Source organism: Aotus nancymaae, unplaced genomic scaffold, assembly GCF_030222135.1.
Source record: "Aotus nancymaae isolate 86718 unplaced genomic scaffold, 86718_ANA_hifiasm-v0.15.2.pri h1tg000020l, whole genome shotgun sequence".
NCBI classification, from domain to species: Eukaryota; Metazoa; Chordata; class Mammalia; order Primates; family Aotidae; genus Aotus; species Aotus nancymaae.
The window spans coordinates 29,018,958-29,044,766 of NW_026988432.1; the positions used below are offsets into that span (position 1 = coordinate 29,018,958).

Below are 25,809 nucleotides of genomic sequence, written 5' to 3' on the forward strand. Positions count from 1 at the left end.
CCACTGGGATAGGTACATACCTAGTGTCCACTCTGGGATACGTACAGCCTATCCCAGAGTCCGTTTTCCCTTGTTTTCACTACTCCCCAAAGTACTATCTTGCAATATGCGTTTTTTACACGAATGAAGGAAATGATTTTTAAAAATCCCAATGAGTGATATTAGGAAGAAGTACCAAAAGTTCACCAACTTATTTTTGTGAATTCTGTAAAAGATGTCATCCAGTGTCTTCAGCATTAAAGGACATTACCCAACAGCAGCAGCCCCATTGCCCTTTTATTAATCTGTAGCCAGAATGGGGACTAGGCGGCTGGGATTCGCCTGCTCGCCTCTCCTGGGCGCCCGGTGCAGCTCAGATTAAGCGCAGCAGGGTAAGAGTTTGAGAACGGCAAACCTTCCTGCATCTGAGGGAGGAGTCCCGGAGAGGACCCGCGAGGGTGCAGCCTCCGATATAGTACCAGGGAGGGCGAGGGTTCCTGTGTCTGTCTGGAGCGCTGAGGGCTGGACTGCAAAAAGGTAGGAGGCAAAGCCAGCTTGCGTGTGCCACGGCCCAAGTGTCGCCTCGCCGGCGAATGCTCACGCCCACTCCAGGTCCGAGACCCCTCCTCCTCTCGCTTGAGCCCTTCGTGGCTTCCAGCGCCGCTGCACGCTCCTCGTCCCAGCGAGACTCTCCAGCCCGGACGGACTCCGAGGGGGCAGGACCCAGCAGGATGGGCGGGGCCAAGCCCTCCCGGGCCCGCCCCTTGGCAGTGCTGCGCGGTGACTGGACGTGTCGGAAGACCGCCTTCCAGGCCGTCCCCGGGAGTGACAGGCGGCCCGCCGCTGCTCCCAGGAGCGCGGGGTGCGGAGTGCGGGGTCCAAGGCCCAGAGGGATGGGGATCGCGGGCCGCAGCGCGGCCGGGTGGGAGTGCCCGTTGGGATTCGGGCACCCTGGAGCACGGCAAGCTTGCGGTTTCTGGTGCCGGCAAGGCGTCTTGCTGCGCTCGCTGGAGTGCCAAGAGCATTTGGGAAACTAACTTCTCGCCCCCACTCCTTGCTCCCGACTTTCGGGTGGAAAAGCAGTTGCCGAATTATTTTATTTCCTCCCCCATCGGACTTTGTAAAAATAGCCGTGCGCCGGGGCGGCCGAGTCAGTCTCTGCCGCACCGCTGCCCCGGGTAGGGTGTGGACCTAAAAATACCTGGCGGTCCCGAGCCTGCGCTGGGGGTGCGGGTGGGTCCGGCCGGGCCGCAGAGGGCGTCTGGAGACCAGAGAAACGGCGGCCGCCTGGCCCCTCGCCTCGGCCGGGGCTGTCCCTTTAAATCCTGGAGGAGGCAGAGAGAAAAAAGCAAAGAAAGAGAAAAGACGCGGAGACTCGAGCGGCTGGCGGCGGTGCCCGGCCCCCCACTCCGCCCCCGCGCCGGGGCCCGACTCCCGCCTGCCACCTCCGCGGGTCCCGGGCGCCCCCCGCGGCGCCGCCCACTCGCCACAGTTACTGTCAAAATAGAAATTAGCGGAGCCAGGAGGGGGCTGGGGCGCAGCAAGTGCATGTGCGGCGGGGCAGGGAGGGGGCAGGCGCGAGCGACAGGCGACCGCAGACATCCGGGCCCTTTAGCCCCGTGCGCCCCCCGAGCCGCGGCGCGGACGTGGGGCGCGGGGCGCGGGGCGCGGGGCTGACAGCCGCGGCGCGGGAGGCGGGGCGCGGGGAGGGCGGAGGCGCGGCGCGGGGAGGGAGGAGCTGCCCGCGCGCCCGACGCCGCCGCTCGGCTCCACACCCGCCGGCGCAGCCCCGCCACGAGACTCTGACAGCGGCGCGACCGGCGCGGCTCGGGCGCGCAGGGACCGGCGGACCCCGGCGGCGAAGGAGGACGCGAGAACCGCGGCCCGGGGCCAAGTGCGGGAGGCGAGCAGGGCCGGAGGCGCGCGGAGGTGAGCGGCTTCGCGTGTTTGGCTCGGCTCCGGCTGCCGGGGTCGCGATCTCCCCTGCACCTCGGCAGCCGAGGCAGGTCGGGAGGTCGCGGGGCGCCGGGAGGGTGGCTCTGCCACGGCCACGCAGGAAAGCGGTCGCGGGGGCGGTTGCTAGGAGGCCGGCGGTCCGCGCGTTCCTGGGCGCAGGCGGGGCAGGGGCGCCCTCCGCGCGGCGGGCGGGAGGCGGGGGGCTGCGGTGGCTATTCAGGGGCTCCGTGCGGCAGCCATGCAACCGAGGAGGCGGGAGGAGGAGGGAGGGAAGGAGGGAGGGGAGAGCCAGCGGAGAGCGAGCCAGCGAGCGGGCGCCGCGCCTCCTGGCTGGCACCGCGGCCCGGAGCGAAGTGGCGCGCGGGGCTGGAAAGGAACTTATGCGGGCGCGTGCGGTCCGGGGCTCCGCGGCGCCTCCAGGCCCGAGCGGGGCGGGCCCGTTGGCAGCCACAGGTGGTTAGTGCCAAAAGTTTTACCGCACTTCTGCCGGGAAAGCGTGGGAGCGTTTTGGTGAGTGAGGTTTTCCTGGGACTTTGGCAACCGCACTTTATGCTGTCTTTTCTTGAAAATTGGAAAATAAGCTGGAAAGGCTGGGATCCCGCACCTCGCGATGAGATCTGAGCACCGAGTAGCGGTCCCTGCCCGAAGTGGAGCTCAAACGGGACTCAAAGATCTTTGCTGCTGTCAAATTGTGAAACTGGAGGAAATGGGTGCGCACACACAGCTCCTCCAAGCCTTGGACAAGTGAAGCAGAGCCCGACCCGGTACCTGTCACCCTCACAGGGTAGTGCGGGGTCTAGTCCCAGCGACATGCACGAGAACTGCGCGCGTCTTCGCTCAAGGTGTGCACGTCTCTTGCTCCATTGAAAGCGAATTGTCCCCGCCGCTGTGGTGCTTTGTTTTTCCGGCTGCTTGTTCTGATTTTACTAGGATGAAGTCCAGGAGGAGCCAAAGAAAAGCGAAGCAGCAGCTCTCGTTATCTTTGCAATTTGCAAACCTGTGGAGGCTGGTACCCAAGCTTCCGCAGCGCGGACGCAAGGCCGAGGGGAGCTGGGGGTGAGTGGCGTGCGCTGCCTGTCTAGGAAGCCTCGCCGGACCATGTGCAAGGCTAGAGCTGGAGTTTCTGGTGCTTCTAGGACACAAAGAGGTGGCGGGGGGAGTGGGAAGGGAAGACCCTTTAATGGAGGAAGATATACCGTGCCCAGCCCTGGGAGAGAGGCTCCAAGAAGTCCGGTGGCTTGGCCCTGTTCCTCATTGAGGGGGTCGAGGAATCCAAGGCAGCCAGATAGAACCACCTCGGTAGGTCGTCCTGGTCTGAAAGAAATCATTATTCCCAGAGCAGGTCCGATACCCAGGTGTTGCAAGTAGGTACAAAACTGCTTGAGAGGTGGAAACTCTCAGTCCTTCATTCTCCTTGGTCCAGCAGCTCCCGCTCCCTGCCCCCTGCCCCCACGAGTACACGAGCAAAAAGCATTGCTCTTTGCTTTATAGAAGGCTACAGGATTTTGAAGATGAAAGACACCCTAGAGTTATTAGGAGCACTCATTTTTACAGATGAGCCAACTCAGGCCCAAGGAAGGAAAGCGACCTGCTGCAGTGGCTAGAGACCCAGTGAGACCAGAAATGACATCAGCCTTCCAGGCAAGGGTGGAGAGACTTCCCTGGGCAAGGCCTGGTAGGGCTTGAGTTCAGAAATGCCATCCCCACACCCCAAGCCCATCATGGACTCATTATCTGGTACTTTCTAAATCCATGCTTGCCAGCTAATGTGGTCTATTTCCTGTCCCCTGCCCTTGCCTTAAAAAAAGCAGGACTGTCACTGCAAAGTCCAGTCTGACACTATCCCAACTTTTCTTGCTCCCTCATTATCCCAAATTCCTCAAGCTCCTTTTGTAACATAATGCAGCTTGATTAGCCAAGAAGTGTTTGCAGCCTTTTTCACTGAAGCACCCACTTTCCATAGGATGCCAGAACTCTGTTTTCCTGGTAATTAGATTTTACAGATATTTTTGAAAGGGAGCCCAATTTTGGATCAATTACACTTGGACACAAATACTGTGCTGTTGTGGATACCAAATGAGAAAGATGAGCAATTATCTGGGGGTGTTGGAATAAATGTTGTTACGGGTATTTGACACAGCCATTAAACATCAATGAGTGGGTTTTCAGTAAGTGTTTTTTACTCTGCATTTTATTGAGCAAACAAAAGTGTCTAAATTAAAAAGAACTACAAGTTGGCCACTTTGATTTTAGCCACTTATTTTGTACCAGTGTGTATGAGTAGGAAGGAATTGAATGATAAACAGAGTGATTATTACATAAACTTTTTACCCCCAAACTATAATACTCTAGGGTGATGCTAGACTTCAGTCTATAATGTCATCTACAGTCCAGCAGAATTTTATTAAAATAAGCTGGATGCAGTATGTGTCGATCTGTATTAGTCAGAAATGACTTGCAAGAGGGAATATTTTTGTAAGTTTGATTGCTTTCAAGGACATGCAGTATCAAGAATTCAAGGCTAGCGCAGAGCTGCTGGGTATAATTCTTCTGCTCTCATGAACAGATAAGAATCAGTGCCCTCCCGCCCCCTGCATCTCCACATCTCCTGTGTTTACCGGTCCTACGGAAGGAATTAAGATCTGATAACCCGATGATAATGCAGTGTTACAATGCCTTTCACTTTCATTGCATGCTAATCGCATCAGCATTCCCACAAGATAGATAGTTCAGCTATTTGTTCATATCACAGAGGGAGAAACTGAGGCAGAAAGATGGGGAGAGTATTATTCCTATAACTTTTCCCACTGAATTAACATTCTGAGCACTTTTGGGCTTTCTGGGCTGACCAGGGTATAAGAGACCCCCTAGTAACGTTGCTGGCCCCTCAGCCCTCTCCAGCAGGGGTGGTGTGGAGGGGGTATGAAGGAGTGGTGGGGTTGTAGTTACAGTCACTGGAGGCTGTCACTAGGGCATTCTTGTTCCCTGCCCCCGGCTGAGGGTGGGCAGTTGTCCTCCCTCTCATAGCAGGCTGTGGGAACTTGGGCGCGGAAGGACCAGCTGGCTGAGGCTGGGGCGGGGGTGTGGGATCTGTGCCTGTGTAGGGCTGAAGGAGTCCAGGCTATTTATAACCCCTCCTCCCCTCCTGGGAAGAAGAGACTCAAGGGTCTGAAACCATCTGCAGCACTGACTTCTCCTGGGATGGCTGTGTCCCACTGGAAGGAAACCTATCTACTAACCACATGGATGGAGGGCACCGGAGTCAACCCCTACCTGTGTGTGGCATCCTGCAGGGCTTCTTGGAGTGCCGGTTGCCCTGGGGGAATTTAGGATACAAGGATTTTCCACACTTGATCTTACCCAGAAGGCTGAGAAATGATGGGTTACAAGGATTTTCTAGAGCCACCGTGTACTTTTTGTCAGATACTAACCTCCCATTTGCACAAAGTGAGCTACACCTCAGAAATCTCATAGGGGAGAACTCAAGAACTCATTAACACGAGGGTAGCTGACTTTTCTAAATAATGACAACTGATTTTTATGCAGGAGATTTTGTAAGTGGCGAATTAGATGTGGTTCCCTCTGACTCCAAGCTGAGTCATTTCTGTGTGGGGCTGGTCGAGGAGGTTTGAGGCATGCATTCAAAGTTCTTTCCTTCCTCCCTTGACTGTGCCCCAGTTAGGTCCCTGATGGCCCCTCACCCACCCACTCTTCAAACCAACACCAAAGTCCTCCCTCCTTTGTCTGGAATAAATAGTACCTGCCATGCCATCAGTTACAACTTCATTCCTGAGGCCAAACAGATTTTTTTCCCTGGATTGGTGGAGGGAGGAATGAGGTTGGGGTGGGGTGGAGGAAGCTGGCAAGGCACTGAGCTTCTTTTTGTTTAACCCTTTCATGTGAATTGATCTGCCCATCGGAACTGTTTCAGGGGCTCACAGCAGGTTTTACCAGGGTGGACTTTAGTAGGAGGCTGTGGATGGAGAGGTCAGGGCAGGACAGCTGTGGCTGTGGGTGGCACCTGGCCAGCTTTTCACAGGCCTCATATGCTGAAGTGTTTGAGGGCAGGGCTGGTATGTTGCTTGTCTTCGCGTCCTCAGCATCAGCAAGGCCTGGACATAGAAAACGTTTGCTGAATGAATGCTGCGGGCTGGGCATGGGTGGATGGGTGGACAGCAATTGGATTTGCATCTTCTTTGCTGTACTCCATGGCACGGTGAAGGGGGTGTTGGGAAGGCAAAGTCATAGAAGCAGAATGTAGATAAGAGATGGGGTTCCTATAGGCATTGTGAGAGCCCTGGGGCCGAGCTGATTAGCCTCTCCATACCTCTTAACCCCAGTGGATGTTGGGGAGCATCCATTCATCAATTCAACAGGTAGTGATGAAGTCCTTCTCTATAGGCTGTCATGGCACAATCCAGTCTCACAGAGCAGGCAGAGTGAATTGCCTTTAGTAAGGCAGACCAGGCCACTCCCTTGTGTAACCAACCATGGGCATGTGGGATCTGGTCCCTGCCTGCATCTCTGACCTCCCCTTTGCTCCCTGTGCCCACCATTCTGCCTCTTTTTTGTTTCTTAAACATATTGAGCTCATGTGTTTCTGGCTTGCCTGTTATCTTTGTCTGGAATGTTCTTCCTTCAGATTTTCCCATAACTGCCTTCTCCACTGACACATCACCCTGGACTATATTCTTTACAGCACCTGACACTATCTGGGATATAAACTTTTTTTTTTTTTAAGGCTTAACATCATTTTTTATTTAACAATACTTCCCTTATAATTTAACATACCAAGTAGGCCTGTTTATCAGATCTCTTTTGGATGCTTCAGGGGCCCTTTTTATTTTAATTTTTTTATTTCGTAGGTTTTTGGGGAACAGGTAGTATTTGGTTACATGAATAAGTTCTTTAGTGGTGCTTACTGAGATTTTGGTATACCCATCACCTGAGCAGTGTACACTGTACCCAGTATGCAGTCTTTTATTGGATATAATCTTAATTCTCCTTTTGTTTATTGTCTGTCTTCCCCCACTAGAGTGTAAGCTCCCTGAGGACAGGCACCTTGTCTGTTTTGTAACCTTTTGTCTCCTCCTGGGCTATCCCTGGGCATATTCATTTACCAACTATGTACTCAGACACTGTTGTGTACTAGGCACGGCTAGGCACAGCAGAACAGTGCCTAGCACACAACAGTGTCTGAGTATGTAGTTGGTAAATGAATATGCCAATCAGTGCTGTTGGGGTATATGAACATGAGTCAGCCCAAGGCCCTGCCTTCTGGATCCTTTCAACCTAGAGGCAGAAATGAAGCTTGTTCTCACATACACTCATGTAGGCAGGGAGGGAAGGTAACACTCAGGAGGTATAGCCCAGGAGGACCATTGTTGAGAGATGTTAGCCCTGATTTGACAAGGGTGGTTGGCTTAGGTAGATGGGGTCTTCTCTCAGTGTTCTCTTGGGAGTCTTGGAGCTCTGGCAGCTGACTCACCTCCAGGGCTGGAGTTCCTCTAGCTTGACTGGCCACCACCTCTCTCTCTGTTTATTTACTTCTTTGGTGGGCAAGAGCTCCAAGCATAATGCCATCCTTGGAGAGTCAGGAATGTTGTGTTTTTCCACCCGCTTCATTCATTGGCAGCCTCCTCAGAACAGCTGTGGACAGCTGTCTGCCAGCATGGATGTAGGGAGGGTTTCTCTTTGGGGCCAGGGGCACACTCAGCTCTGCAGGAGCAGGGAATTCATTCGTGGTTCACACCCTACTGATTTCCAAACCCCACTGAACTGGTGCCTGTAAAAACAGATTCATGAGCAAATTTAAAAACTATTAGCATTCAGTTTACTGCTTATTTTCTGATTATGAAAGCAATAAGACTCATAATAGAAAATTTGGAAAATATGGAAAAGAATAAAATCAAAACAAAAACCTGCCACAACACCCACATTTTGGTGTATTTCCTTCCAGTCTTTTTTTCTGGAACCACCAACACACGCATATACACATAAGCACACACATAAAATATAATCTGGAAAAACATTGTTTTCCAAAACTGTTAAAACTCATGCCATCTTTTACTAAACAGAAAGGTTCCTTTCTCTCGAGAGCCTGATATTCGCATTACCACTGTAAATCACTGATACTTAGAAGAAAATGCCAAGGTTCTTCACTGACTAAGAAGATTTTAGCAAGCTTTGCTTCTATACTTTGGATAAGGAAAACAGTCGTTCCTGCCCCTTCCAACACATTGTGGATGTGCTTAGAAATGCCTCTCAAGCTCACCTGTCTCCGTCACTGTGTTAAGGAGTGTGGGTGTCTGATGTTGCAAATTATCCCCTTAGTGAGCATTTGATCACATTATAAGTCATTATGTTACTTAAGAACTATTTGTAATGGATGTGTAGTATTCTTTAAAGTAATGTACCATACCTTCTTTAACCATGACAAGAAAAGAATCAGTGCCCATTAACTAATCTTTCTTTGACCTAAAATAAGAGAGCAAGAGGAACTCGAGAAATACCAACCCGCATTATCGTATTCATGTGTTTAGGGCATCACGAGGTCGGGGACATCTTCACTCCTGCACGAGCCCCAGGACTTTGTTTCTTGCATTGCTCTGTTCCCAGAGGAATGTGCTTAGAGGAGTGTCCGGCACACAGTAGGACTCAGAAACTATTTTGCTCAATGAATATAGAATTCTTCCTGTGGGAGGTGAGACCCTGATTAAGTTCATGGAGGCTTCTTTTGAAATGTGTGTTTGGGGCCTTGGGGGCTTGAAGGGTCGGAGCATCATTGCATCCTGGGAAGAAGAGCAGGAATTGGCAGCATGAGATGGTTGATTGCGAAATAGTTCTCTGACTTAAGAATTTTGGTGTGTTTTTGGAGGAGGCGAGGCTTAGGGGGAATCTTGATTTAGGGGGCTAGAAATACTTAACTCCCTGGAGACAGAAACTGGAGGGACCCAGGCAGGAGGGCGGCATGGGTGGAGCCTCACAGAGTCATGCCTGGGACCAGGGGGTGCAGCCCAAGCCAGGGAATGGCAAGAGATGGGGACTGTTCAAACTGGAACCTCCTCAGGGCCCAGAACCTAGTCCCAGGGGAGGATGGGTCCTTGGGGATTGTGAGGCCCCTCCCTGCCTCCAGGCATATACCATCCCCGTACTGCAGATAGGGAAACTGAGGCTCTAGAAGTTAAGGAATGATGAGGAGCATAGGTTTTGGGGTTGGTCAGACCTGAGTCCCATAGCTTGGAGGCTTCCCTGCTTCAGCTTGGGCACATCACATAAGCGCTCTGGGCATTGATTTCCTCACCTGTGCAGTGGTGTTAATGGCAACTTGATACAGTGGTTGGGAAAATGAGATGAGATAATCCATACAGAGCACTTAAAATATCTCTTGGCAAAGAATGAGGGGATCCATACAGGGAAGCCACTGTTATTTATGTTTTGTAAATTTCTACTCCTAACATGAAGGCAGAGATGAGAAAAGATAGGATCTGTGCCAAAAAATGAGAAACAGTTAAGGCTTTGTTGTCTTGCTTCTCCTCCCCAAGCAGCTACCCTATTTCAGGGAATAAAATCCCAGCCTACAAGACTTTGGACTCTTGGGTGTCACGAGCTCACATGCAGGTAGAATTAATGCTACTTGAGGGGTGCTAGGATCCCTCCCTCCTTCCCGAATGGAAGGAGAGATGCGCTTATTAAAATCATACTGTAGCTTCAGAAGCTCAATCCAGATGTCACTGCTGGGGGCACTCTCCTTACTTAGTTAGCACCTGGGCATGGATTGGTCTTTGTTGTGGATAATGTCTGGCTACACAAAGCTGGGGCACGGGGCAGGTCAGTTCTGCTGACTGGGAGCTGACTGGGTAAGCAGCATATGACCTGGAGCAGTGTAGCATAATAGAAATATAGGAAGAGCCATCTATATAACTTTAAGTTTCCTAACAGCCACCGTTTTAAAAAGTAAAAAGAAGTAGGTAGAATTAATTTTAATCAAATATTTTATTTAACCCAATATATCCAAGACATTATCATTTTAATATGTGACACTAGTCATACTTCAAGTGCTCAGTAGCCCCACAGGGCTAGTGACTGCCTATCAGACAATGCAGTGAGGCCGGGACACAGGTTGTGGGGGCCACCCCAGGGGAGGCTGTGGCTACTGGGGGACTCTGCATTGGAAAGGGGATCAGCAGGGCCTCTGGGTGGAGACACATCAAAAGCAAGCAAAGTAGTGAAACAACAGAGGGGCCTGAGACAGGGCTTTTGTCCTGGCCCACTGATAAGCGTATAGTATATTCCCCAGGGAGCCATTCCTCTTTTATGGGCCTCAGTTTCCCCATTTGTAGCATGAGGCTCTCTATAAGAGCCATTTCAGCTCTGATGTTCTTTAATTCCTCAGAGAAAGACACAGGAAGCAAATTTAGTCCCTTCCCAAGTTTGAGGAGGTGGCAGTAGAGCTTGGAGAGAAAGTGTGGGACACAGAGAGAACCGAGAGGACTGCTGGCCCTGTGTCTGAAAGGATGCCTTACAGAGTTTTGTCTGGACCATTTTTACGGTAGGTCTCTCTGAGAATTGACAGTGTCCAGCCATCACCATAAGTTGCCTTTTTCGAACAATGCGTTTTGGAGATGCGGTGGGGGCATTAATTGTTACTTTTGAAAGGTGACATGTTTTGATTGTGTTTCAGTTCTGAAGCTTCCTCTGGTTTGTGGGTCATCCCAGATGGCTGTGAATAGCAGCCATAAAAGAGGGGAGGGGCCCTACAGGAAATATTGGAACAAAAAAGGACATTTTTCAGCTCTGTCATCAATGGGCACTTGGCCTGTCAAGAGAGGATGTGGGAAGAGGGAGGAAAAAGCAGCAGGTGTGTTTAGGGGGAAGGGTGTGTCCCTGAATGTATTTTAAGCTCCCGAAGTCAGCGGCACTGGTGTCATTGGACTCTGGTGAGTTGGGATTTGGGGTTTTAATCTCCCCACCACCAACTTCTGGAGGGAAAGAAGCCTTCTCTTCTTTTGAGGAGTGTCTCCTTTTTTTAAAATGAGATTGTCACTAAGTAACTGGCTTGTGTCTACCTGACAACCCCCAACTCCCAGACAGTAAAGGGGCTTGCATGCTCTAAGAGCTGCCTCAGATGAGGCCCAGGAAGGCTACCTTGCTCTCAAATCCCTCCAGAAGGCAGCCGAGGCGCCCAGGGCCAGAACCTGCTGCCACCCTCCTCCCCTGCGGCCAGCCCTTCCGCAGCCACTGTGCCTCCTCAGTTTTTCTCCTGCAGCTAACAGATGACGATGCAACAGGCTGCCTTGAACCGTTTTTAAATGAGGATTTCTCTTTTATGTTTTCCTAAAGCAGATTTTTTATTACTTTTCCACACATTGTTTGCTTTGAATTTTTAATTTAATTTTTCCGAATAGGTCGACACCTCCATGGTTTAAAATTCAAAAGGTACAAAAGGGATTTTAAAGTGAAACATCTTTCTTTCACTGCTGTTTCCTTACCCTGAAGCAATCACTATGAATGGTTTCTTCAATTTAAAGATGTTTTATGTAATACGTGTGTGTGTCCATGCATGTGCATGTGTATTTTTAAAAAATTTCTCTACTCAAATGGGAGCTTATCACACACACTGTATCTCACTTTGCACTGAACGTCTTGGAAATATCTGACTGTCCAGCAATTATACCTTGACTTATTGAACCTGCCTTCCTACATGGATGTTGTGGTTGTTTTCAGTCTTTTGCTGTTACGATACCCAGTGATTTTTGTATGAAAGTGATCCTTGATTTTTCTGAATACAGGAAAATTTATAGCACTCTAAGAATAATTTCGCTGAGTTATTATTCACAAGACACTTCAAAGAAATTGCTTAATTGTTTAAGTACTAAGGTAGAATAAATAATTTTTGGCTGAACTTCTTAGAAAATGAATCGTGCATTCAACACTGATTTATATTTTTATTTATTATTATTTTTTTAAGACGGAGTCTTGCCCTGTCACCCTGGCTGGAGTGCAAGGGTGTGATCTTGGCTCCCTGCAACTTCCGCCTCCCGGGTTCAGGCGATTCTCCTGCCTCAGACTCCCGAGTAGCTGGGATTACAGGCGTGTGCTGCTTCACCTGGCTAATTTTTTGCATCTTTGGTAGAGATGGGTTTTCACCATGTTGACCAGGCTGGTCTTGAACTTCTAACTTTGTGATCTGCCTGCCTCAGCCTCCCAAAGTGCTGAGATTACAGGTGTGAGCCACAGTTCCAGGCCAACATTGATTTATTAAACCAATGTTTGGAGAGCTCCCATTATGCGCTGGATACTGGGCCAGGCAATGGGTGGGGGTGGGGGAACAAAGAAAAGGGTGTGAGGGATGGTGCTTACGTCGTGCAGGTGGAGAGGAGATGGGGTTTGAGATAAGCCGGTGACTTTGATGGGAAAAGAGAACAGATGCAGCTTCATGCTGGGGAGAGGAGGTTAAGGCAGCATCAGGCATAGCCTTGACGAAGACAAATGGAAGCCACAGAGGTCGTATTGGGCCCTTTGACTTGGAGTATGGTGCAGGGCATCAGGAAAGGGGCTCTGGGCTAATTGGCTGTGTGGGAGCTGCAGGCTTTCCTGACCCCAGCCTGTGGCACCATGTCCTTGGTCTCCCTCCTACCTCAAGGTCACTGCCCATCTGCAGGGTCCTCCAAAGGGCAGTGTCTTCTGACCTTGAGGGCCTTTGAAGTCCCTCTGTCTTCAGAGTCTGAGCAAAAGCTCAGCGAGTAAAGCTTTCTCTCAGGCTAATCCCTTCGCAGCAAACAGGCAGCAATGGCTGAGCAGCCCTGTGGACAGAGGGGGCTGTGGACACTGGGGAGAAATCATCCTTGCTGTGTGCAAGAAGGCACGCTTTGTCTGCCTGACCTGCAGATCCCAAGACTTGTTCCTGTGTGTACATAGCTCCATGTTCCCCTCTGAGTTGAGGGAGATCTGCTTCGAATGAATGCTGTCCCTAATCCAGGCAGCCTGCTTTTTGGGGGGCTCAGGATGCTTTTGGAAACAGACTGCAAACTGAGAGTATAGACCTCTATCAGCAGGCTTGAAGGCAACAAGCTAAAGTTGCTGAATAGTTGTGGATTGGCCCTGGAAGTGCCTGGTCACACAGAAGCTTTGCTGCTTTTGTGTGTGCGCAGGTAGGGACGCTGCAATCCCACGGGGAATACAAGGAGCATTAGGATTCCGATGGGGTCTTTAGTCCTGGTTGAGGTTCTGCAGGGTATTAGGAGACACTCAAGAAATGGTCTTGCCTTCAAGGATGCAAAAATCTATTTGGGAAGATGAGGATATATGCAAGACATAGACAAGCTTATGCTGAAGGGCTAAATGGCATAGTGCAGCTTGTAGGATTTTAAAGAAGAGTCCTAGAATCTATGTGTTTAGAGTTGGCAGGTTGTGAGACTTGCGATGAAGTTGACAAAGAGAGCTGGTAGGAGGACGAGAACTGACGTTACTGAGCAACCACAACAGGCACTTCTTATGTGTGACATAGCCACTAATTCTCACAGCCACTTTCGATTAAGTGTTATTATTCTAAGTTAGCAGATGATGAACTGTGGCTTGGAATGTTCAGGTTAACTTGCTTGAGATGACACGGCTGTCTGGACGTGGAAGAGCTCTGATTCCAGAGCCCAAATTCTCTCCACTGCACCTAAATTAACCCAGAAGTTCCCAAAGGGTATTCAGGTGGGGCAATGGCCTGTACAAAGGAATGGTAGTGGGACCAATATGACGGGGGCCAAGCTCAGTGAAGAACTCTGTGGGTATGTGCAGGAAGCAGGAGGAAATACATTTGGTTAAGGGGGTCAGGCATGGGGAATTAATTACAGCAAATCTTAACTCCCAGGCTGGTTCCCCGCTCTGTGCAGTTCACATCTGGCTTTCTGCCTAGTTTAGCTCCATATGCTTCTGAAAATGGCATAATTTCCATTTTAGCCTTAAACAATGAGAATTTAGGAAGAGATAATCCACTTGATACCAAGTACTAAAACCATTTATTTTAGTCCAGTGCCAAACTGGAATGATTTTTATTCATTGACCAATATCTCTTCATAGGGCATTTCAGGAAATTGCTTTTGGAGCCACCTAAAGCACTGTTGTAAAAATGCAACTACCAGCACCAAGAAATATCAAATCACTAAATTCAGGTGATAAGACACCCCAGAGGTAGGCGTCCACCCATGCTTTAAAATTCTATAGATGGATACTTCTATATTTCAACTACTACGAGAGCCATGTGACTTGGTGACAACCACCGTTGTGGCTCGTGGTTCAGCATAAGAATTCCTCTTGTATTATATTCACTCTCTGTGTGATGTGGGCCAAGTAATATGTGTTGTTAGGGGTGATGAGTGGACAGGCAGAGAGGGAAGGATTTGAAGGCTAACAGATCTTGTGTAATGATTAGGCTGTGAAATGTGGCAAGGAGATTCAAGGACCTTATTCAAAGGCTCACGTCTGCATATGCTTCCTTCAGTGGATTTATTATCCATCTTTGTAATCTCAAGGTTTCTCTGTCCTAGTACTAGCTTACAAATAAATATAAACCACTTAAACAAACAAACAAAAAAGCCCTCCTATTTTTCTGTGTGACTTTAGCCCTTGAGAACTTGTACCTTAATGAAGTATGCGTAGGTGGTGGAGTGGGAGCTTACCTGATGAGGTTTTGTTCATGTCAGGCTTCTTGTCTCGGCTCTCGCAGAGTATTTATTGAAAGCTCCCTGAAGGCAGCGAAAGTGCTTCCGATTTCTCGTTTAGCTCCGATGTTACATGTGCTTGTGCCTGTTTTGCAGACCATCTCCTAATCTGGATAATTTCCAAGAACTCAGAAATCTTGCTTCTAAGCTGGGCAGTACAATGACAAAGCAGAGGGCAGCATCCTAGTTACCGTCCTTGCCCACCACTGGAAGATAGGTGTGCCCTTGCCTCTGTCTCTCCCTGGAGTCCTTGGATGCTTTTCTAAACTGCTTTGGGTGGTGGGTAGGGATGCAGAGAAAGGTTGTAAAAGTGAATTATTTGATAAAATATTTCTGTTTACATTTCAGAAAGCTAAATCATGCTATAGTCTACCCCCGTTGCTTTGCTGGAATTTCTTGTGACAGATTCTGATGCAACAGATTCCACCACCTCCCTGAGAGTCACCTATTTGCAGAAGTCATTATAAGCCATTGTTTAACTAATGGCTTTTTTCTTTTCCTTCCTTACAATTTTTAGACCCTGCGTTTGTATAGACCTGACTCAGCAACTTTCTAGTTTGGGAAATTTTTGCCTCTTCTCAGATTCTGGATCACACTTCCCTAATCTCCTGTTCTTTGTTTAGAAATGGCTGAGACCAGCCCAGACTTTGGTTCCAGGTGGGAAGTAGTCTCACCACAAAAGGACATATTTTTGTATGAGGACTCTGCTCCCAGTTCCTGGGTACCTGATGACTGAGCTCGCCTTCCTGCCTGCTTCATGGGCAGACTAACATTTTTACCAATGTCAACTGTTACATTCCCTGAAAAAGTAGCCATTTGTAAGGGTGGTAAAGCATTAGCATAGAACACAGGTGTACACGTCCACTGTCATAAACCTCACCCCCAACCCCTCTGACACACACACACACGCATTTAAATAGAGCATTTGAATAGAACACACGTGCATACATCCACATTCATACACATTACCCCAACCCCTCTGACACTCTCTTTCTTTTTCTCTCTTTCTCTCTCTCTCTCTCTCCTCCCTTAAATGAGATCGTGGATGAAAGGCACCTGGCACAGTGACTGTGACAGAGGCCAGAACTCAGTAAATATGATTGACTATCACTAATGTTATAATGATCATGCCCAGGAGGAAAATAGAGCCCCCAGACCCTTTGTTGTCACGCTGGAGATTCAGAAGCCACTCTTCCTCACCTTAGTGACCCTTCCTGATGCTTTTTTATACTCTATCCTTCACACACACACACAGCACATTAAGAGTCAGTTCATTCTTGGGATGTGTGCAAAATTCCAATTCCTGTCAGGAGAATTTATGTGTGGTTTTAGAGGGGATAATCGACCAGTTAGTATGTGCGCGCTGATTTTATACACATACGCGTCGCCGTTTACAGCACACATTATAACATCTTCAGTCTCTGCCAAGAATGTGTATTTCTTAGCCCCGTGCATTTGCATATTATGGGTTCATAATTTCAAATAGCTGTAAAGATCTCTACAGAAAAATGTAGTCACTGTACTCTGATGTTCTAAATCTCAATATAGTAGTAGAACCTGGCTAATTTTTGCCCCTGCTAATGTCCTAGCCTTGTAATTTTTATACACTTATACACATACATAGACACACACAGATCTCTGACGTTACCCTACTTCTAAGCAAAGATTTAATAGCTGGAGCTGAGTTACACTTCCTACTCCCCAGACTTCATTACCTTTCCAAAATATATCATACACATGGTGCAATGTACTACAGTCTTATTCCAGATGATTAAAAAGAAAAGATTTGTCAAAATGAACGAACCCACTGCATCTGATCTTTCCCTGGTTCAAGTCCCTCACCCCAACCCTTCAGCTTGAGTCATCTGCTGAACCTCTGGCTTAGCTGAGCTAAGCTGATGAGGCAGAGAGCTCTTCAAAAATTGTTCTTTCAAGCTAACATCACCAGAAAACCCAGCTACCTACACGCTACCCTCTAATCAACAATTAGAGAATCTGCCAGAGGCAGCACTTGATTTGACCAAACCAAATAGAGCAGCAGGACAAAAATAAACTTCTGAGACATTTCTTAAGGTCTTGCAGGTACAACGCACCTGCATTTTAAAAATGGTCACATTTTTGGAAGTTTAGGAAAAAAAAGTATGCCAACTTGAAGTCTAGTCTATTCTACCCCATTTCAGTGTAGGGAGAATTAAATAGCTGAGCCATGGAAGTTTCAAAGGGGAGTGGCTGTGATAGAAATACTGCAAAATCCACTGTAGTATTGCCGACCTCGGGCCACGAAGACTGGAGACTGGCCAGGGCTGGGAAAGGGAGCTGGTGGCTGCTTCATTGTGTCCTCTGCTTTGCTCTTTTGATGCTCAATCAGAAAGCAAATGCTGCAAAAGGCACCTTGAAGATTAGGAGCTCTATGTCTTTTTGGGTATCTGGGAGGGTCTCGGTTTTCTGAAAGCAAAGAAGCATCATTTTGCAGTGGCTAAAGCAGCACTGTTCCTGATGCTGGTGCCTGAGGCTGATGACTTCAGCTTAGTTGTGATTATCTTGGTGCCTCTCAGATTTTGCCCTTTGTGGTTTATTTTTAATTAGGGATGATTGCTGTAGTCCTCTCTGTGTGTGTGTCTGTGTGTGTGCGTGCACGCGCACACGCACGTGCGCATGTGCACATATGTGCATATGTGTTATCATTTGGAAGGTGTCCTGACCAAAATGCCTTTAGTTTTGATTCAGAGCTTAATCAGAGAAGAATCAAATGAAATATTTACATTAAGACATTCTTCTAACACTTTTAACAGCTATACTGAAGAATGATTTACGTGGCATAGAATTCACTTTGCTTTAGGTGAATTTAGAGTGACCAACATTAGAGTGAGAGACAGGGAGAGAGGGTATTGGTGAGGCCAGAAAGGGGAAGAAAAGGGAAAGGAGTCTTTTTGTTTCAGGCCTGTGCAAGTGCGTCGTCTTGCATCACCTTCCCTGCAGAAGGGAGCCAAGGGAGTGGCAACTGTGGTGGCTGGAGCAGGCCCAGTGGGATGGCAGGGGTTGGGGGTGCGGAGGTGAGGGTGGGGAGGTTGGGGACAGCAATACCCTGGGCCGGGCCCCTCGTGATTCCACTCAGGTCCCACTATGGCAGGTGGGCTATTTAGGGCTTGGACAAACATTTCCTCCCTGGTTACCTGGCACAAATGCCAAGGTATTGTCACATCAAAAAGCATACTTATCAGCACGTTTGGTAAAAACCACTTCCAGTTCTCACTAACAGACAAAGCTGAAGGGAATTTCTGAGGTCATCCGGGCCAGTTTCCTCTACATCCACACAACCAACTACTGTCCCTGGAGCTGAAGTAAGAGGTCTAGGGACACTCACTGGTCAGCAGTAGAGCTGAGACTGGCTGATGGCCTCCCAGCTTTCTAGGCCCTTTTCACCACACTGTCCTGCCAGAATGACCCTAGCGTGGGCATTGGAGGAAGAGGGCAGAAAGGCAACGTGGAGGTCACCAGATATCCATTTGTCTCCTTTGTAGGTTTCTTGCAAAGCACCTCCCTCCCTCAGCTCATGAGCAATTATTCGCTGCCCACAGCAATCTCAGTAAAGACGCTCTGCTTTCCCAGTCTGATCTCTTCATTGTTTGTGGGATGGGGGAGAGATTTTGGTAAAAACTGGAAAAACTGCTAGATGAATTCTAAAAGAGCTGTAACACTCCCAGTCTGATTTTCAAGTGGCTCTTACCATTTAGCAGCCCTGAAAGGATTGGAGCTCAAGCACGGAACTTCCTCACTTTGGCCTTTACCCAGTAAGCAGCAATCTTGATTATACCTAATAACTCCAAGCAAGAAATGAGGCCAAACAGAGAAACACAGCCATAGCTTGCACTTGAACTTCTGGGCAGAAACCACAATTCTAAATCCCAGTTACATTCCTTTGGGGTGTGTGTCTGTGTGTTTTGAAAGAAAGTTCTGAAAAACTATATTTTGGGACAAAAAAAGAGCATTTCATCTTTAAGAATTCAAAGCTTTAAAAAAAAGTTGGTGAAGAAACCAATTGTATGTAGATGCAAGTATTTATTAGACATCCAGTGTGTGGTGGGAAGGGAAGATCTTGTGCTTTGAAGGGGGACCAGTCTTTCCCTCTGATTTAAGGGACGGGCACAGGGAATTCACCCTGCTGTGATTCTTACTTAGAGGCCTTTCCTTTCAGCCTTTGCCAGCTGGTGTGGAGCAGAAAGCCAACGAATGGGGCAGAAAGCCAAGCTCTCCCTTGCACTGAGTGCCAGAGAGAGGAGAAGTAGGTACAGCAGACCCTGAACAGAGGAGCAAAGTCCTCACAGTGAATGATGGCAGTTGTGGCCGGGACAACTGAAAAGCTGTAAGAATTTTAACTCCTTGAGGAGATAGCTAGAGGTCTTAGAGCTTTCCTTGAGCTTCTACAAGTTGGATGAGCCAGAGACAAGAGTGCTTGAAGAGTGGTTTTCTAAGCAGGACCCTAGACTACACCAGCATCTGCTGGGATCTCGTGAGGGACGTGCATTTTGGGGTCCCACCCTGCCCAGACCACCTGAATCAGAAACTCTAGGGGTGGACCCAGCCATGTGTAGTTCAACAAGCCTTCTGGGAGGTTCTGATAAACTCTCAAGTTTAAAAACCACAGCTGTATCAAGAAGGAGGGTTCAGTTCAGCAGTGATTGTTAACAGCTGAAGATCAGAATACTGATTTTGTATTATTTTTGTGAACATGGTAATTTGTTGAGCCATGTCTGGTTAATTTAATAAAAGATTTGATTATTCTGTAGAAAATATAGTTGACTGACTTGCATATCAAACATTCAATGAACTCCACTCAGAAAGAGAATGAAAGAAACATCGGGAGTCAGAGAGATTGGGCTTTCAACCCTGGCTCTGCCACTGGACCATTTGAAGTTGAACATGTTAATTCAGATTTCTGGGCTTCATTTTTCTCCTTGAGTAAGATCAGAGCAACAATGACAACTTCATGGAGTTCTGGACAGTAAAGGAGAGACATCTTCTAGGCAGAGCCTTGCTCGGTACTCCAGCCCACCGGGCTTGTAGAGAGGATGTCCCTTCACTTGGCTGGCTCAGTTCTGAGGGTGCTGCGTCACGTGGCAGCGGTCACCCAGATGCCATGGTTTTCCTTCCCGGGAATGGAGCACCAGCATTGGGAGGGATTTAGAAGCTCCAGTTCACTCACTTCATTTTATAGATGAGGATATGGAAACTCAGAGGTTTGAAGCCATACACATAGTTATTAGCAGAAGGAGGGTCGGAGTCCAGGTCTGCTGCGGCCAGCTCAGTGGCTTTCTCACCCATGGCAGTTGACTTGACCCACTTTGGCCCTGTAGCACATGAAGGCAAGTGCCAGAGCTGCTAGCAAGAGCCAGAGAAAGGGTCTTTTGTCAACTGCAAAGCCCTCAGGCAGAGGAGAGGGAGACCCAGCGACTGCATAGCCCTCATCGGCTGCCATTCGGACCAGCCTTTCAGTGTCCCTGGAGGGATAAGCATGCAGTCTCTTTCGAGATAGGCATGGGGATGGCAGAAGCCTGCCCCGCTGGGGCTGGAACCAAACCTTGGTGATGGTGGGACGTAGCATCTCATTTCACCAGCGGGGAAGCGGAGGCTCAGAAAGGGCAGGCCCTGGGAGGGGCTGGAGTTTACTCTTGAGGTGAAACTGCTGGCAGGTTTTAAGCCGGTGAGAGATAGGATCGATTTTAACTTTGAAACTATCACCAGCAGCTATTAAAAATTGGGCTCCAAGTGTTACCTCTTGGGACAGTGACTGGGCGTGACAGTGGGAGGTGCTTTTAATTTGCATTTTATTTACACCTTTGATTCTGGATTTTTTGTTTGTGTCTTTCTTTCATTATATGTGTGTGTTAAACTAATTTAAAAAATGACACTCTTTTCTGGATCAAAGAAATGAATGAATTCTGTGGAGTAGAATACGTCGTACTTTGGAAAGATGATCAAAATAAATTACTAAGCAAAAAATGACACTTTTGGGTATGATTCCATTTTCATTAAAATGTATTTTAAAAGTCTGGAACAATGAGTATTAAAATATTATTAACATTTTCTTGTTTTAGCCTATGCTTATTTTCTGTTTTTTCTAGTGTGAAGATACATTAGTATTGTAGTAAGACAAAAATAATTATTGATTTTAATTAAAACAGAATAGCACAGGTATCTCTGGGCAAGCCAGCAGACGCTCCTTCATTCCAGGCTCCTGATCCAGCCTTTGTCCATTCGCACGGTTGGCCGGCCATAGCTTCATTAGACACCAGTGGTGGCATCTTTAAATACACCAAAAAAGGTTTTCTATTGGAAATCCTCTGACGCCAGCTTAGTAAGTATAGGACATCTCCTGATGTGGAGAAGGGAGTGTAGAAAAACCCGCAAATAGATAATTCAGAGCATCAGTTCATTAATTCATTCAGAAATATTTATCAGAGTCCTCTTCGTGCTAGGCACTGTTCTAGGCTCTTCACATACAATTGTGCCTCCCAGGGCATGGTTGCTCATGGTTCCCTTGAGCGTTCTCCTTTTCAATACTGATCCAATTATTTGTTTTTATCAGGGAGCGCCTCACTGCACAGGAATGTGATTTCAGCTGGGCTCTTCAGTGACGAGCAGGCTGGGGTTTGGGCTTAGGGTAGCCTAGACGGAGGTGAGGCTATGAGCCTACCATGGGGAACACCCAAGAAAAATCCTGCCCATTGTAACTGATGTTTTCCTACATCAGGCACTGGGCTTACACTTATTTTTTCTTTTATCAGGCACTGGGTTTACACATATTTTCAGTCTCTACAAGGAGCCTTTAAAGGCAAAAAATAAAATAAAATAAAAATCCAAGAGTCATGAAAGTAAAAGGCCTGGCTCTGGGTCATACATCTAGGAAGTAGCAGAGTCAGGAATTGAATCCACTTTTTTGTCCATCTTTGAAGCCCTCTGTCTGCACCCTGTTCTTCTATAACCCCATCTACAGGTGGTGTAGACCCTCAGGTGCTCACAAGACCTAATACGCACACACGCATGCACACATGCGCACAAGAGGGAGAGAGAGAGAGAGAGTTAGTTAAAGGGCTCTGAACATCACTCCATGAATAAATGACGGAATGTGGTTTTGCAGCCTGCAGTTACCCTGCTACTCCCAGCCTGAAGCCTCCACATTAGTTCAGACTGCAGGGCAATTATTTAGAAAGTGTGATGACTCAGACAGGGTTGGGCTGCAGTGGAACCTGGTCCAAATAAAGACTGGGGGGCAGAGGAGAGGTCAACTTAATCCTGTAAACAAGACAATACAGAACAAGGGGAGTGCAGTCTTTGAACTGTTTAGAACATAGTACTGATACGTACTTCTAAGGAATCTCTTTGTCCCTACTTGTTCTAGATCAATCAGCTATCCACGTACTACCAATTACTTCCATATGAGATGGTCTGAGTTGCACAAATATCTTTCTTCCAGCTCCAACTTCGATGATACTAGTGTTTGCCAGTTTATTTTTATTTTTTTCTCTGTTGCCCAGGCTGGAGGGCAGTGATGCATAGCTTTGACCTCCTGGGTTCAGGCAGTCCTCCTGCCTCAGCCTCCCGAGTAACTGGGACCACATGCATGTACTATCACTCCTGGCTGTCAGTGTAAATAAAATAAGATATTTCAAAATCAGTTTGCTAAAGCCAACTTCTCTCAGGATTTCCCGTTATAAAAAGGAGAGCAAAGATAAGCACTGCTATCTTTTACAAATACTTTTCAAGCAATCAGTTACTCAATAACAGTTTATTCCATTCTTTCTATATACCCACACACTGCTATGTGCTCTGGGGAAGTCTGTGGGAAACATGGGACGTAATTCCTGCCCTTAAGGAACATGTTCTCTCACTAGGGAGAAGAGGTGAATATCCATTGAGACAAAATGAAAAAAAAATATGCAAGATAGATTTGTATTTATATTTGTCATTGAGATTAAGTGGCAGACTGGTCTTGAGGATGTTCAGGAGATGGACACAGAGAGGGCAGGGATAATTAGGGTGGTTTTGTGGCTCGAGTGAGTTTTAAAGGGTGGCTGGGATTTCAGTTGGAGGGAGGCAAACAGGCTTATAAAACAAACCTACAGGGGCCAGGTGCAAGTAGCTCAAGCCTGTAATCCCAGCACTTTGGGAGGCTGAGGCGGATGGATCACTTAAGGTCAGGAGTTCGAGACCAGCCTGGCTAACGTGGTAAAACCCCATCTCTAATCTCTACAAAAAAATACAAAAATTAGCTGGGCATGATGGTGGGTGTCTGTAAACTCAGATAACCTGGAGGCTGCGACAGGAGAATGGCTTGGACCCAGGAGGTGAAGGTTGCAGTGAGCTGAGATGGGGCCACTACACTGCAGCCTGGGTGACAGAGCAAGACCCTGTCTCTAAAAAATAAATTAATAAACAAACAAGACAAAACAAAAAAACCTATATAGCCAACTAGACCAGCATAGAAGGTGAAAACCAGGCTTTCTGTCCAATGGTACTGTTTATTTATTCTGTTCTGCTGTCAGCCGGTTTGCCTCTTCTGATAAAGCCAGCCCTTGCTGTGTGCGTGCAGGTGGTTATAGTGCCCGGGCTCGTATTTTCTCTTCTTGCTGCCCCTCCTCTCTGGCGCATCTTCATGTTAGTTTCTCTGTCTCAAAGGAAGATAGAGGCAAAGAGACGTGAAGGTCAAACTCATCTATTTTGCAACTTAGTGAAGTTCAGGGAAGAGATTCATGGTAGGAGGCAGCTAGCTGTAAGTGATGATAAAATGAGACCTGGGAGTTATCTGTGTATTTCAGATGACCGCGTTTTCCAGTAGTCTCCATTACAACTGCCTCAGAAATAAAACCCCATTCATTTTGAGCATCTGTTAAAGTGGAAGCTGGTTTGGTAGATTAATGCAGTACATTCCTTACTGGACTCCTTTTCTAATCCGTCCAATGGGGCTTCCTGGAATGCTGTTTGGCACACTTTACCTTTCTATCAAAAAAACCCTCTGATGAGTTCAGAAATCTGACCTCCAAATCCATTCTTGACCAGGCTTTGACTGCCTCTCTAGTCTCATTGTCTCTGCATCTTTGCATACCCTGACCCCAGCTACTTTGCTGTTACTGAACATGACACGGCATGTCATTCCCCGTCCTGGTTTTTGCTCATTGCAGCCCCTTAACCTGAATGTTCTTTACTGTACTTCTATTAAAATCCAACTCATCTTTTGAAATTCACCACACGTGCCTCCTACTCAGAGAAGCCTTCCTAGATTATTCCACTGGAACTAATTACTTCGACAGCACTGTGGAGTGAAAACGCAGTGCAACAACAGAGAAGCTGCCTGCTGGGCATCTGGGAAGGTGTGGAAGATTTGGCAAAGGACAGACTCCAGAGAGGTGTGGGAGACTTGGGAAGATGCAAAGGGCAATTTGAGTAATATTTCTATTGATTATCAAGTGATATCTGATAACATTCTTTCAGATGAAGCAAAATAAGACTCTAGTCTTTTCAATTATCTTAGGTTGCTAGACTTTGCGTCATCGATAGAGAGTCCTTGCAGAGACTGGACAGTGTGCGGCTCTTGAATTTATTCACGTAACCAATTGCATTCTCCCAGCACATCTGTATACATGGCTGCATCCCATCATCCTACACTCAAGGTTGTTTTTGTATATTTCCTGCTATTCTATGACCTGGATTTTCCAGAACCACACATCAGGCTCTCATGTGTGGTTTGAAAAATATGGTCACTGTGGGAAACCCAGCCTCCTCAGCTTGGATTGCATTCATCTCTTTGGCAAGTATCAGTACACTTCGTTGGCATCTGCTCAATGGCTAGGATGAGCACTGTACTTGCTGAGTGGATGGAAGCAGTAGGCTTAGCATCCGAGTTCACCTGGATCTTGGACTGGTGCATGTTCGTCCCCTGTGGATACTCAACATTTGGCCTCTGCTCTTCTCCGTCTATTTTTTCCACCTTTCAGCATCTGACCTAGAAGATTCTTGTTATTAGTGCTGGTTGAATAGGGGTTTGCAGGGGCCAGGGAGAAGAGCAGGTTTTCCTGAGTCAAGCACAACAGCACTGATTATCCTTGGGATGGATGGAGAAGCCTTTTTGACAGTCAGAGTTCAGCCTACAGTGTGCTAACCAAAGAGAGCAGCCTATTCTTAGTAGACAGTCTTCCTGATTGCAGTCGACAGGGGGTGGGATGGAGGATAATGGGTAAGGAGCCAGCAAAGGTGGAGATTAGGTGTCTCAGAACCCTGCCTTCTAGTTCATATATCCTGTAATGTCTGTGACTAAACCATAAGGGGTTAAAAGTGAGTGGATTTGTTGGGAGGGGGAGAATCTCTCCGTCATGGAATCAGGGCAGCTGAAAAGGCCACTCTGAGGGAGCTTTGTAGAGACACATGGGCCGTGTGTCTGCCACCCTGGCTGCCAGCAGCACGTCGTGTGGGCTGGCGAGGAGTGAGGAGCAGGCAGTCTTGTGCATGTTTGAAACCACAAATCACGACTCGGCAAATATCGAGGGTTTCCTGTGTATTTCTAAACCACTAGCTGGAAGAGGTTAAAGGGGCCTTTTGTGTGCTTCAGTTACTTCTCTATATACGTCCATCTCTGCCCTACTACCTTGCACTCTGAATGGTGTGTGCATTCCGGGCAGACCTGCCTTTGTGTAGGGCATGTTTGCCCACTTTACAATAGCACGTGCATTTAGACTTGCAAGGGGGGTGACTTTCTGTGGTGCCACCCATTCTCTCCAGCTGTACCCACAAATGAAATCTGCGATTGCTGAGCTGGACATAACCAGTTGGCTGGGACAGGAACTGAAACTTGTTCTCATCAGTGACCCCCATCAGCCTCAGCAGAGGTCACTGCCAGCTTCCTGATTGCCACACACTGCATGACATTGTAGGTGCTGTGGTGTGTGGCCTATAAAAATACTTGAGGCCCAAACAGAAAAATATTGACTCCAAATTGAAAAAAGAGCTACAGACCAGAAAGTAGTAAAGACTGAATAATGTATATACAAAATATCACGTCAGGCCCTGCTGCTCACCTCAACTCCAAGGCCATCGTAGTCACCCCATCTGAAGGATGTGGGTGTGTTTGGGTATGTCAGCTGTGACGTGAGATTGCACCTAGCACCAT

General features: G+C 47.8%; 1 protein-coding gene and 1 non-coding gene across 3 annotated transcripts in view; one reads left to right on the forward strand and one right to left on the reverse strand.

The window, feature by feature from the left end:
* Positions 1 to 1,752: 1,752 nt before the first annotated feature.
* The window catches only part of ZBTB7C (zinc finger and BTB domain containing 7C), a 372,622-nt gene continuing 348,565 nt past the window's right edge, over positions 1,753 to 25,809 (forward strand). The window contains exon 1 of one of the 2 annotated variants that reach the window (XM_012440874.3): positions 1,753 to 1,908. The gene's annotated coding sequence lies outside the window, so the exon portion shown is untranslated. The remainder of the gene's footprint in view (positions 1,909 to 25,809) is intronic. The other variant, XM_064379204.1, reaches the window with a different exon arrangement.
* LOC135276138 (U7 small nuclear RNA) lies at positions 18,289 to 18,348 on the reverse strand. Its single transcript, XR_010343703.1, has one exon. It is a non-coding gene; the product is annotated as a U7 small nuclear RNA (small nuclear RNA).